Source organism: Mobula hypostoma, chromosome 2, assembly GCF_963921235.1.
Source record: "Mobula hypostoma chromosome 2, sMobHyp1.1, whole genome shotgun sequence".
Taxonomy (NCBI): Eukaryota; Metazoa; Chordata; class Chondrichthyes; order Myliobatiformes; family Myliobatidae; genus Mobula; species Mobula hypostoma.
In genome coordinates, this window is record NC_086098.1 from 21,141,595 (window position 1) to 21,156,727 (window position 15,133).

Genomic DNA, 15,133 nt, shown 5'->3' on the forward strand with positions numbered 1-15,133 from the left:
TCAGTCTTCCTGTAATTTAACTACCAGGCAATATCTTGTAAAAGTTGTGCCAAAGTGTACCTTTTGTCTAACTTTATTGTATCATGAATGATTGTGAACGTAACAGCGTAATGTGAATGTTTCGTCTCTGTTTGGAAGTTCAGCACGTGTGTACTAAAAAGTAGCAGACGTCTTAGATGAGATGTGTTCGCTTACATTTTCACTGCTATGTGTAAGGTAAAGGGTTGGTGGGATTCTAATGTTGTTTGTATTGTGTTCTTTCAGAATTGCCACTACCGTATTAGTTTTGTGTTAGTTCTGTATTAGTTTTGTGCGGTTTGCTTTATGTATTTTTATACTGCATACGCAAATCGTCGATACACAAGGGTGTGGATCGAAAATTAAACTGAGATTGTAATGGCAGGAACTGGTTGTAAACTCATTCGTTTTGTTTTGAGACCCTCTTCAGCACTAAAACATCTAAAACAGATAAAGGAATTAAAACCCGAAAAAGTATTTGTTGTTCTGAGCGTGTACTTTTCCCCAGGCTACAAAAGATACAAAGCATATAAGTCCTATCATCCTGAAAAGGGAGAGTGAGCAGCCTGCAGCTGGTACCAACAACATAGGTAGGAAAAGGGAGGAGGTCCTGAAAGTAGAATACAGGGAGTTAGGAAGGAAGCTGAGAAGCAGAACTTCAAGAGTAGTAATCTCGGGATTGCTGCCTGTGTCATACGACAGTGAGGATAAGAATAGATTGAGGTGGCAGATAAATTCATGGCAGTGGAGTTGGAGCAGGGCCAGGGATTCAGATTTCTGGATAATTGGAACCACTGCTGGGACAGGTGCGACCTCTACAAAAGGGATGTATTGCACTTGAGTCCGAGGAGGACCAATAACCTTATGGGAGGGTTTACTAGAGCTGTTGGGAGTGGTTTAAACTAATATGGCAGGAGGATGAGAGCCTGTGTGATAGAGCTGAAGATGAGTCAGCAGGTTTACAAGTAGATGATGTAATATGTAATATGAATGTAAGGAAGGACAGGCCAATGAGTGGGTACAATTGCAGACAGAGCAAAGAGTTAAGTTGTACCACAGAGGTAAAATTTATAAGGGCGAAGAATGCAGGACTGAAGGTGCTGAATTTAAATGAACTTGGCATTCAGAATAAGGTGTATGAACTCATGTGGCAATTAGAGATTTGCTGGCAAGAAGTTGTGGGCACCTCTCTGTCGTGACTGAAAAAAGGTCATAGTTGGGAGTTTAACATCAAAGGATATACTTTGGGAAAAAGGTCAGGCAGGAAGGCATGGGCGATGATGTGGCTCTGTTAGTAAGAGATGGAATTACACCTTTAGAAAGAGGTAACATAGGGACAGAGACTGTCGAATCTTTGTGGGTGGAGTTAAGAGACCGCAAGGGTAAAAAAAACATTATGGGAATCATATATAGGCCTCCACATAGTAGCCAGGATGTGGGGTTCAAATTGCAAAGGGAGCTGGGAAAAGCATGTTATGAGGGTAATGAGACACGTGTAAGGGGGATTTCAATATACAAGGGGATTGGGAAAATCAGGTTGTGTTGCAAGAGTGGGAATTTGTTGAATGCCCACAAGATGGCTTTTTAGAGCAGCTTATGCTTGAACCCACTTGGGGAAAGGCTATCTTACATTGGGTGTTGTGTAGCCCAGACCTTATTAGGGAGCTTAATGTAAAGGAACCCTTAGAAGTAGTGATCATAACATGATTGAATTCATACTGCAATTTGAGCAGGAGAAGCATGAGTCACATGTATCAGTATCACAATGGAATAACAGGAATTACAGAGGCATGAGAAGGAGCTTGGAGAGGGATACTGGTGGGGATGGCGGCTCAACAGAGTTGGCTGAAATTTCTGGGAATAGTTCACAAGGCACATGGTAGATACATCCCACAGAAGAAGAAGTTCTCAAATGGCAGGGCTAGGCAATTGTGGCTGACAAGGGAAGTTAAAGACTGCATAAGAGCCAAGGAAAGGGCATTTAAGGTCACAAAAGTGAGTAGGAAGTTGGATGATTGGAAGCTGTTAAAAGCCAACAAAAATCAACCAAAAAAGCTATAAGAAGGGAAGAGATGAAAGATGAGGACAAATCAGCTGATCATATAAAGCAGGATACTAAAAGCTTTTTCAGTTATATTAAGAATTTAAGGGAGGTTGAGAGTTGATATTGAACCACTGGAAAATGATGCTGGTGAGGTAGTAATGGGGGACAAAGAAATGGCAGATGAACTTCATAGGTACTTTGCATCATTCTTCACTGTGGAAGACACTAACAGTGTGTCAGAGGTCCAGTCCATGAGTGTCAGGGAGCAGATATGAGTGCCATTGCTATTTCAAAGGAAAAAGTGCTTGGCAAACTCAAAGGTCTTAAGGTGGATAAATCACTTGGACCAGATGGACTATATCCCAGAGTCCTGAAAGAGGTTGCTGAAGAGATAATGGATGCATTGGTCAAGATCTTTAAAGAATCACCAGAGGACTGGAAAATTGCAAATGTCACTCCACTCTGTAAGAAGGGAGGAGGACAAAATAGAGAAAATTTGAGGCCATTTAGCTTAACTTCAGTGGTTGGGAAAGTGTTGGAGTCAATTATTAAGGATGATGTTTCAGTGTACTTGCAGACTAACGATAAAATAAGTCAATATCAGCATGGTTTCTGTGAAGGGAAATCTTGCCTGACAAATCTGTTAGAATTCTTCAAGGAAGTAACAAGCAGGGCAGATGAAGGAGAAGCAGTTGATGTCATTTACTTGGATTTTCAGAAGGTCTTTGATAAGCCACCTCATATGGGGGTTACCGTATGAGGAACATCTGGCAGCTCTTGGGCTGTTTTCCCTGGAGTTCAGGGGAATGAGGGGGGATCTCATAGAAACATTTCAAATGTTAAAAGGCCTGAACAGATTAGATATAGCAAAGTTATTTCCCATGGTAGGGGATTCTAGTACAAGAGGGCACGACTTCAGGATTGAAGGACGTCTTTTCAGAACAGAGATGCGGAGAAATTACCTTAGTCAGAGGGTGGGAAATCTGTGGAATTTGTTGCCACGAGTGGCTGTGGAGGCCAAGTCATTGGGTGTATTTAAGGCAGCGATAGATAGGTTCTTGATTAGTCAGCGCATCAAAGGGTGTGGGGTAAAAGCAGGGGAGTGGGGATGACTGGAAGAATTGGATCAGCTTATGATTGAATGGTGGAGCAGACTCGATGGGCCGAATGGCTTACTTCTGCTCCTATATCTTATGGTCTTATGGTCTTAACAAGATAAAATCCTATGGCATTACAGGAAAGATACTGGCATGGATAGAGGAATGGCTGACAGATAATGCTGAATCTTTATAAGACCCGAGTCAGGCCGTACTTAGAGTATTGTCAACTGTTTGGGGCCCCTTATCACAGAAAGAATGTATTGTCATGGGAAAGAGTCCAGAGGAGGTTCACAAGGAGGATTCCAGGAATGAAAGGGTTAACATATGAGGAACATTTGGCAGTTTTGGACCTGTACTCACTTGAATTTAGAAGAATGTGTGGGGATCTCATTGAAACCTACCAAATGTTGAAATGATTAGATAACATGGATGTAGAGAGGATTTTTCCTCTCATGGGGATATCTAGAACTAGAGGAAACAGCCTCTAAATTGAGGGATGACCGTTTAGAACAGAAGTAAGGAGGAAATTTTTTAGGCAAGGGGTGGTGAATCTGTGGAATGCTCAGCCACAGAATGCGGTGGAGGCCAGGTCTGTGGGGACGTTCAAAGCAGAAATTGATAGATTCCTGATTGGTCGAGGCGTCAAGGGATATGGTGAGGGGTCAGGTGTATGGGGTTGAATAAGATCTGAGATTGGCCATGATGAAATGGTGGATCAGAATCAATGTTTTAATTCTGCTCCTATGTCTTATGGTCTTATGATCTTATTACTGTATTGTTACAGCATCCTTGCATTGCTTAGTCCGTAATTAGTACTCTCTGCTCACTTGCTGCTCTTTAACAGGTTGCATACTGCTTATTTATGAACATCAGAAAATGCTTCTATCCCAAGGCAATATTTGTGGAAATGAAACGGAGGAGCCCCCCACCCCCCGCCATTTATCACAGTGTTGCATGAAGTGCATGGGTCTCTCTTTAAGCCTTGATTCTCCAGAACTCAAACAACTCCACAAAATTGTCCTATTGCTTAATGCTCTCCTTTTATCCCCAGTGTCCTCGGCGTTGAATGGAATTCAAGGGAAGGACGACTAACTGGGATAGCTAAAATAATGACATCTGATAATTGGATTTTAGTCCAAAAAATAAACCAGTTTTACAAACTAACTTTAATCCAGTTTTAATTTGGCAAGAACAAGAATATTACATTGTAGAATACATACACATTTAGAATGCTGATCTGTGTTTGACCTTCATTTGTGAGTCCCAGCGTGCCTCATCTTTGATAAAGTTGTGAACATGGAAGCATATCATTAACTATGTGTGCTTCATTCTGTTTCAGAATCAGAATCAGGTTTAATATCACCGGTATATGTTGTGAGATTTGTTGACTTTGTGGTAGAACCACTATACTTTATATTTTATACTTTATTGTCGCCAAACAATTGATACTAGAACGTACAATCATCACAGCGATATTTGATTCTGTGCTTCACACTCCCTGGATTACAAATATTAAATATTAAAAATAGTTAAAATTAGTAAATATTAAAAATTTAAATTATAAACCATAAATAGAAAATAGAATAATGGGAAGTAAGGTAGTGCAAAAATACCGAGAGACAGGTCGGGATATTTGGAGGGTACGGCCCAGATCCGGGTCAGGATCCGTTCAGCAGACTTATCACAGTTGGAAAGAAGCTGTTCCCAAATCTGGCCATACGAATCTTCAAGCTCCTGAACCTTCTCCTGGAGGGAAGAGGGATGAAAAGTGCGTTGGCTGGGTGGGTCGTGTCCTTGATTATCCTGGCAGCACTGCTCCAACAGTGTGCGGTGTAACGAGAGTCCAAGGACGGTACAATACAATACATAATAATAGAGAAAAAATTGAATTACAGTAAATATATATATATGTAATAGTTAAATTAAATAAGTAGTGGAGAAATGGAAATTTAAAAAAGTAGTGAGGGGTTAAATGGGTTTAATGAGTTCATGGGTTTAATATCCATTGAGAAACTGGAATACGGAGGAGACGATACTGTTCCTGAATCATTGAGTGTGTGCCTTTATGCTTCTCTACCTCTTTCCTAATGACAGCAATGAGGACAAGGAATGAACTGGGTGATGAGGATTCTTAAAGATAGATGCCACCTCTTTGAGGCATCACCCCTTGAGGTTGTCCTGGATACTACAGAGGTTAGTGTTCTGTGCATCTACCCAAGAATATATCAGCAGTACATCACCGAATCATTTAATTTTAATAGAAAGCTGCCCTGTTAAGTGTAAGGTACTAAGTATATTTTTCAGTGGTTTGCATATCCAAGTGAGAAACTGTGCCCCATAATGATCATTGCAATCTGCCATCAGAGCTCAATACCTCATTTCTATCATTAAGTTTAAAGTGGAACCATGCTCCACTTTCATCTCTGTTTTACCTCGATTGAGAACACATGCAGAAGAATGACACACACTGATAGGAGAGTAAGACGAAAACCAGTCACTGAATACATGGATGGCCATTACTAGTACAGGCGTACGTACATACAGAATAGGATTTCTAAATATATCTGATTGGCATAGACTAAAAATTGAAACAAGATTTCTCTACCTCAAATGCCTTGCAGTTAGTCTTTTAGATATTGAATTTTCCTAGCATGAGCACAAATCTGCTTTTCATTATCCAGTTTATTCAAGAATGATATTCACTAAAGCCATAATGAACACTACAACTGATGCTAGAAATAATGAGGAATTTTTGTCTGGACAAATAAAATCTGAAATTTAACTGAAAATGTAAAGTTTTGTCTATTTCAAATTGTAAGAATAGAGAAAACCTGAGATTTAAGTTTATACATCAGTAATATTATCATTGAACTATGGCCAAACAAAGAATTGAATTTTTTACAACTTCCTGCATTGGAATGTGAAACACAAAGATGATGAATTTGGGAAAGACAACGGTAATAATTTTGTCCAAAAGGTACAGGCACAAACAATAGACACTGAAAACAATGCAAGGACCCTTCCTCAGGACTAACTGAAAGAAGAGCTAGTAAGAGATTTGAAAGTGGGAGGGGGAGGGGGAGATCTGAAATGATAGGAGAAGACAATCCTGACGAAGGGTCTCGGCCTGAAACGTCGACTGTACCTCTTCCTAGAGATGCTGCCTGGCCTGCTGCGTTCACCAGCAACTTTGATGTGTGTTGCTTGAATTTCCAGCATCTGCAGAATTCCTCGTGTTTGCAAGGATCAGGAGTAGGCCACTCTGCCCTTCATTAATCAGTAGATTATAGGTAATCCTCTATCCCAAAACCATATTCCCATGATGATGTGCGGGTTCTAAAAGGTATGTGGCAAGTTCTACAAACCATCAGTTTTTCTAAGGTCCTGTTCCAATTTTCATTATTTCCTGATCATCTGATGTCTTCACTTCAAGTCCAGTTAACATAATCCTGCCTGGTAGATTATTTTATTCTCTTGTCTTTACCAATCATTTTCATCTGGTTTGTGTCATTCAGTCCCTTACAGTCTTCACCCTATAACACACCTTTGCTTTTCTTCATTGTGCATTTACCCATGTTCTCAGTAAGTTAAAACATCTTTATTACTGAATGTTTCCACTTCTGATTAAAGGACTGAAATTCCAACCCAATTTCTCTCTCCGTAGTTGCTGCTTAACTCAATGAATATTTCCAACAATTTCTGCTTTTATTACAGACTTCTAGCATGTGCATTGCTTAAGCCAGGGTGCTAAGTGATTTTGCATGAATGAAAAAGATAACAAACTTAGGGACTTTTCAGTCAACTTCCTTGTTTTATTTTTAGTACACTATCTGCAGTTACCAATGTTGTTATGAAACATGTCGAAGGGCCGAATGGCCTATTCCTGCACCTATTTTCTATGTTTCTATGTCCTCAATACCTTATATTTACCTAAGTCACACAGAGGAAATTACTATGTGAATTTAAGTGATTCAAGGAAAATTTCTTCCTGAGATGACCAATTATTTGAACTGTAGTTAGAACATAGAACATAGAATAGTGCAACACAGTACAGGCCCTTCGGCCCACAATGTTGTGCTGACCCTCAAACCCTGCCCACCACCTTAAATTCCTCCATATACCTGTCTATTATAGTTATTGTAAGAGCTTAATTTTCCAAGGTCCATATTGGTATATTACAATTGATAACAAAGATAAGAAAAGTTAGAAAAAAACGTGAAAATAAACATCATTCTTATTTCATGGTCATTGTGTAAATTCACAGAGGCATGTAAAAAATAAACAAGAAACTGGCAGGAAATAGACTCTAAAGGTCCAATCCATCAACTGTACACTCTGTGCACTTTGTGAAGGTCAGTAAATTGTGAATGTTTGAATTTACAGGGTGAAATGGAAAGATTAAGTAAGTGTGCAAAGATCTGGCAAATAGAATGTTATGTGAAAAAATAAGGAATTGCCCATTTCGTCAGGAAAAATAATGAAAGCCTAAGAGAGTAATAATAAGTATCCAAATGACGAGGAGATTGCAGATTGGATAGGGGGATCTTTGTGTCCTCGAACATGATTCACAAAAGTCTATAATACAAGCAATTAAGACAGCAAATAAAATGTTATCTTTTAATTGTTAGGTGAGTTGAAAGGTAGGGAGATTAAACTTCAGATACATAAAGTATTGGTGAAACATTGTTCTGACTATTAGTACTAGGAATTCCATCTTGTGCCAAGTACAATGCAACCATTGCATAACATGAAAAAAATCTGCCTTAAGATTAAGGATTCTCTCCATCTGAGACACGCCCTCCCTGCATTTCTACTGTCAAGGATGAAGTACAGGCACCTGAAGAACCACACTCAAAAATTCAGAAGCAGCTTCTTCCTGCCAGATTTCTGAACAGTCCGTGAACATTACTTCATTACTCCTTTTTCTTCCACTGTTTATTCATCTCGTAATTAGTATGTCTTTACACTGTGCCACGAAACAACTATTTTCGCATCAAATAAGACAGTGATAATAAACCTGATTCTGTCTTGTCCTGAAGATTTGGATCAGAAATAAGGACAATGTTGTGTGACCACAAGTGATCAGAGTCACTGTTAGAGGTGAACAGGTTGTCACTGCAACACGTTCTGGGTTTTTTTTTGCTTTAGACTTCCAGCACCTGTCATTTTTTTATGCTTTTCAAGAGTGAATATACACTCAACGCCACTTATCAGATACAGGAATGGAACCTGGTGTAATCCTCTGCTCCTGTAGCCTCTCTGCTTTAAGGTTCAATCAGTTGTGCATTCACAGATGCTTTTCTGCACACCAGCATTGTAACATGTGGTCACTTGAGTTACTGTCACCTACCTGGCAGCTTGAACCAGTCTGACCATTCTCCTCTGACCTCTCTCATTAACAAAGTGTTTTCACCCACAGAACTGCCATTCACTGGATGCTTTTTTTTGATTCTTGAACCATTCTTTGTAAACTCTAGAGACCGTTATGTGTGAAAATCCCAGGAGATCAGCAGGTTCTGGGATACTCAAACCACCCCATCTGACCCCAACGATCATGCCACAGTTAAGGTCACTAGGTCACAGTGTTTTTTGCCGTTCTCATGTATGGTCTAAGCAACAACTGACGCTCTTGACCATGTCTGCATGCTTTCTTGCTTTGAGTTGCTGCCACATGATTGGATAATTGCATTAACAAGCAGGTGTACATGTGCATCTAATAAAGTGGCCACTGGGTGTTACTCCATGCTGTCTGTCCTGCTGGTTCATCCCAGGTTTGAAATTATTTACTAAATTTATTGCCATATTGTGTACGTGTATGCACAGCATCAATGTATAACTTACTTGCAACAGCATCACAGGTATATATGAGGGGTGATTGATAAGTTTGTGACCTAAGGTAGAAGGAGTCAAATTTAGAAAACCTAGCACATTTATTTTTCCTACATTTACACACTTATTCCAGCAGTCGTGGAGCATATGGATTCCTTCTTTGTAGAAGTCGGTGTCTTGGACCTCCAGAAGAGGTCCACAGCAGAATGATTGATAAGTTTGTGGCCTAAGGTAGAAGGAGATGAGTTATTAACTTCAAACTTTCTGCATTTTCACTTAAAGAGTTGAACTGCACGTGCATGTAACGAGAGCTGTATAACTCATCTCCTTCTACCTTAGGCCACAAACTTATCAATCACTCCTGCTGTGGAACACCTGGAGGTCCAAGACACTCTCGTAACATGCACGTGCAGTTCAACTGTTTGAGTGATAATGCAGAAAGTTTGAAGTTAATAACTCATCTCTTCTACCTTAGGCCACGAACTTATCAATCACCCCTGCTGTGGACCACTTCTAAAAAGAAGGGATCCGTATGCTCCACGACCACTGGACTAAGTGTGCACATGTAGGAGGGGACTTTGTTGATAAATAAATATGCTAGGTTTTCTAAAATTGACTCCTTCTACCTTAGGCCACGAACCTATCTATCTCCCCTCGTAGCATTGTGTAGGCAGTATTCCCTCTCCAAGAGGACCAAAATCTTGCTGTAGGGGTTGGAGGCTTGCGTGCCTCAAAGACCCAGAGAGCTATGCTGCCTGAAGTCAGGGCTTTATGCTTTGGCTGTTGGTAGGGTCATCCATGCCAGTCAAAGGGTAGAGGACAGACTAATAGTGGTCCACCAGTCCTCCAGGTTTGAGGGTTCATCTCAGGACTAGAACACTGACTGGTAAAACAAAATTGTTATGGAAACAGTAATAAAAATTTCTTCTACATCTGAGTGGAATGGTATTCCTGAGTCTCCACCCGGGACTTGCATGACTGACAATAGTGAAAACCAAGATGAACCTACTGACGTAATGAAGGAAGACCTGAACACCACCAGAGATGGAGGACCTTCATTGCTGCCCTAAACATCAGCAGTGTAACAGGCAGCAAGTAAGTAAGTCAGCATTCCTAAGAAAAGCATAAATAGAATATAAATGATACACATTTTTTGCAAGAAAAATTAATTGGAATAAAAACAGTCCGTTTTAATACAAAGTGGTGAAAGTGGTCATTGTTCTGCTAAACTGTAGTGACTTAGGTTTCTCATTTGTTTCAGATATCTAACAACTACCATTGTGCATCTGATGGTTCCAGTCATTTTTTAAGTCTCTCCGTAGTTGTCCTGCAATTCATAGCTTTTTCAGATAGATTAGCTGTCACTAATTAGTCTCTGGCAATATTTCCTAATTAACACAGGTTAACATCATCCATTTTCTCTTGGTTGCAATCATCCACTATTGTTTTTTTAATCCATCCATTTCCTTCTCTAAATGTACAAGCATACCTATTTATTAATTTCTCCCTGGTTCGACAAAAGTTCATGAGCTACAAATGCTATCTCTTTCTTCTCTCCAGAATTGCTTACTTTCTGGCGAGAATCATTTCCAATATCTTCTGTTGAAACATTTGTTGATGGAATATTTTGATGTTGTTCTTGAAGTTGCAGATATGGAGAAGTGAAAGGGGGGACCCTCTGCAGATAAACAGAAAGCTTAAAGTGGGTTCTTACGAAAGTAGGTTGAAGGATAAAGATATGGCAAGAACCTTACCTCAGAAGGGCAAAATTAAGAAAAATGGCAAAGTTTACTAAAGCCAAGGAATAAGCAGGGGAAGAGAAAGGATCTCCAGGAACAAGAGGATGTAAATGAATATAGAACCTAGAACTTAGAACATTATAGCACAACTTTTTAACCTACTCTCTGATCAATCTAACCCTTCTCTCTACATTGCCCTCCATCCATCTAAGAATTTCTTGAATGTGCCCAATGTATCTGCCTCTACCACCACCCCTGGCTGTGTGTTCCATACACCCACTACAGTCTGTGTAAAAAAACGTAGCTTTGATATACCATCCTGTATTCTTTCCTCCAATCACCTTAAAGTTTTGCCCCATCATATTACCCATTTCCACCCTGGCAAAACATCTCTAGCTATTGTTAGGTACCCCGTAACTGGGTTGTCAAACCAGCAGTAATGGAACACTCGTTGGAGTCTGTGATTACTAGAAACTAATAAAGTGTTTTTATTAAGAAAATAAGTAATACAGTACACTAACCGCAAGGATATAAATGTAACAGGTTAGCAATGATAGTATACACATATACACAGAAATAAGGTAATAGGAATCAACCAAGCTCTATCGCAGTCTAGGGGTAAAATGATCAGTCTTAAGGTGAAGCAGAGTTCAGTTCAGTTTAGTGTAGTTCGAAGTAATCGCTGCTGTTGCACCGGTGGAGAGAGAGAGAGAGAGAGAGAGATACAGTTGAGGTTTCAGGCAAACCTTTCGATGCCTTCTGATCCAGTTGTGGTCACCGACCGTGACCCCTCCGCTCCGGATGTGATCATACTTCCGTGGTGAACCCGGCACCCAGGCAAGGGCGGACACACAACAGGTTCCCACCGGTCATACCTTTACACCCTGTGAGCCTCTGACCGATTTCCGCGAATCGGTCCTCCAAACTCCCACCAACTTGTGGGGCACAATGCTCTTTCCAGGTCTCGTGACGTGTCTGTCTGTGCCTTAGCAAACCCGCTATTTTACCTTCCCCCTGATGGGGTATCACCTGTCCATCAAACTTCACACTTCCTACTGTCTTAGCAGGATTGTTAATGAACAGTTCAGGTTGATATAATGCTCTTACCTTGTGCACCTCTATCAAATCACCTCTCTTCCTCCTTCACTCCAAGGAAAAATCTATATTCACTAAGAGAAAGGCATAGTAGTTGGGAAATTCATAAAGGAGAACAATGGAATTCTAGAACAAATTACCATCAAAAGGAGGTATTATGTGTTTAGCAAGCTGAAAGTTGGACAAATCCCTACCATTCAATGAGATATATCCTGGGATACCAGAGGAAGCCAAGGAGGAAATTGCTAGGTCTCTGACAGAAATTCTCAGATCATTGCTGGCTACTGAAGCTGGATATAGCTTGAGATAAGGTGATTTAGAAGATAAGGTGATTATAAATGGAGCATCGAATATCAGGGATGGAGGGTTATAATGCAACTATATATATTAGTTGAGTCACAGCTTAAGTACTGTGTACGATTCTGTTTGCTATACTTTTGGAAAGAAGTAATTGTACTGGAGAGGTTGCAGAGGACATCACAGCAGAATCAGAATCAGGTTTAACATCGTCGGCATAAGTCATGAAATTTGTTAACTTTGCGGCAGCAGTACAATGTAGTACATAATAATAGAGAAAAATGTGCCTTACAGTAAGTATATATAATAGTTAAATTAAATAAGTAGTGGAAAAATAGAAATTAATAAAGTAGTGAGGCAATGCTCATGTTGTTGACATAACTTACTTCACCTTTAGTGTAGCCTTTGATAAGGTCCCACATGGGAGACTGATCCAATAGTTAAGACTCCATGGGATTCCAGGTAATTTGGCAGATTGGACGTGAAAGTAGCTCAGTGAATGAAGGCAGTGTGTGATGGTTGTGGTTGTTTTTGTGATTGGATCCTGTGATGGAACATTTCAATTACAAGAAGAGGCTGGATAGGCTGTGTTGGATTTCTTTGGAGCTGGGGAAGTTGAGAGGGGATCTGATAGAGTTATGAAGTTTGTAGGGGGGTTAAGTACTGAGAAGCTTCCCCACTTTCTCCACTCCATAATAAAGGGGATAGATTGAAGCATGAGCGAGGAGACAGTTAAAAATTCGAGGAAAAAAAATGTCACTCGGAGGGTGCTTGAAACTTGGAACACACTGTCTGAGAGAGTGATAGATCGTCTATTTAAGAAGCATTTTAATGAGCTCTTGCAAAGCAAGACATAGACGGTTATGAGCTGAGTGCTGGCAAAAAGAATTAATGATGGGGAATGGGTAGCCAGCATTGGGCTGAACTTTTTGATGTACACACCATTCTCCAGAGACCGTCACTAAGCTTCACAGATGCCTCCATTTATGGACTTTTGAAGTAACATCTCCAAATGCCTGGATAAACATCTATTAACACATTATTATAAAAGAAGAATCACAGAAATCTACATATTAGAGACACTGTTTGAGACAAACCATAAATGGTGCAACAGCTGCAAGGAGGAAAAGTAACTGATTGATATCTACCCCCAACTGACAAGCAAGATTATTATGATTGAAATTTCACATTTCTTCAGCTACAAGTTAGCTCTATGGATTTAAACATTTACTTTTTAGCTGCTGATTGGCAAAAGTTTGGCTGCTAAAATTTATTTTATCTCCCTTCAAATTGCTGTTAAACCCTTTAATGCAACATTGCTTCTGAACCTCCTTTCATCACAAACCCCTGTAACCTTTTGGTCATACAGCTGCTTTCATGTCCGCAAATAATTCCTCTCTGCCTCCTAGCCTCCTTCTGCTAAACTTCTACAAAAATTCTCTTTTCTTTGACTTCACAAATTACTCACTTTTCGTCAAACATTGATTCCTTTCAAGCATTTTGTTGTAAAATCAATATTTTACCTACAATGCATCAAAAAATTAATGCAAGCAATATCAATAACGCTTTCAAAATTAGCTATATGGTATTTTGTCTTAGATAACAAAGATGATTACTAATCTATGCAAGTGGTGGATTTGTACACCACAGACTGTGGCCCTCTGTTTAATTGTTCATTTTATTAGTTTTAATTTGTTTTTTAAAAGTATGCAAAGAATTAATTAATTTAATCTTAGTGATAATATACCTGGAAATATATTACTAAGTAATTTGCTGGAATTAATGGTTGACATTTCATAAAATCAGATGTTTCTGCCACCAAGAGCACTTCACAATACTTAAAAATATTCTTGTTCAGCAAGCTTTGAGGTTGAAATTGATCGAGCTACCTGCAGTAAAACTACGGACACACAAGCCAGTGCAGTACAATATGCAAAGCAAGCTGCTGCCCATACATCAGACTCCTCCCCTTCACAAAACTGATGAACCTGCAGTAAACTCATAATCCAGTTCTTGCTCAACTGCTAAATCCAGTATGCCTGTGGATCATCTTTAATGCATTGAGAGGGTCCGCCCTGCATAAACAAACAAACACACACAGATGTACACATGCACACAGACACATGCACGCACATGCATAAATGCACACACACTCACACAAAACATTCATGAACCTACAAACCCATTTACACACAGAGATACACTTCAAATCTGCTCCTTGCAGCACCTCACAAACAAGAAAAAAATCTGCAGCTGCTGGAATTCCGAGCAGCACACTCAAAATCCTGGAGGAACTCAGCAGGCCAGGCAGCAGGCCAGACTGCCGAAGGGTTTCGGCCCGAAATGTCGACTGTACTTTTTTCAATAGAAGCTGCCTGGCCTGCTGAGTTTCTCCAGCATCTTGTGTGTGTTTCTTGCAGCATCTGTTAGTTATCTGAAGCTATGTTGTGCTCTTAGTACACCTTTGAATACCAGGGAAATGTTGATTTTAAAGTAAAAAAATTGCATTTTTCCCATAATCTTTTCCACATGCTTCTACCAGATTGATATTCCAACAAAGCTTTTATCTATATCCATGATAGCATTTCTCAGAAATGCTGGCATAAACTAAAACACACAATGGGCATATGTCAAGTTTTAAACTGATACCCAAGTTTTACAGTTTTTGCAGTAATAAATGTAAATTTTTTTGCAAGTATTTTCTTTCATGTTTTGCAATTCATTTAGCGTAGCTACGTAAAAAGTGCTGAATTTAATGACTTCATGTGGTACATGTGTACATGTCACTGTATACAATCATTAGACCATAAGACTATAAGATATAGGAGCAGATTTAGACCATTTGGCCCATCGAGTCTGCTTTGCCACTCAATCATGGCTGATCCTTTTTCCTCCTCAGCGTCACTCCACGGCCTTCTCCCCGTAACCTTTGATTCCGTGTCCAATTGAGAACCTATCAAGCTCTGCCTTAAATACACCCAACAACCTGGCCTCCACAGCTGCCTGTGGTA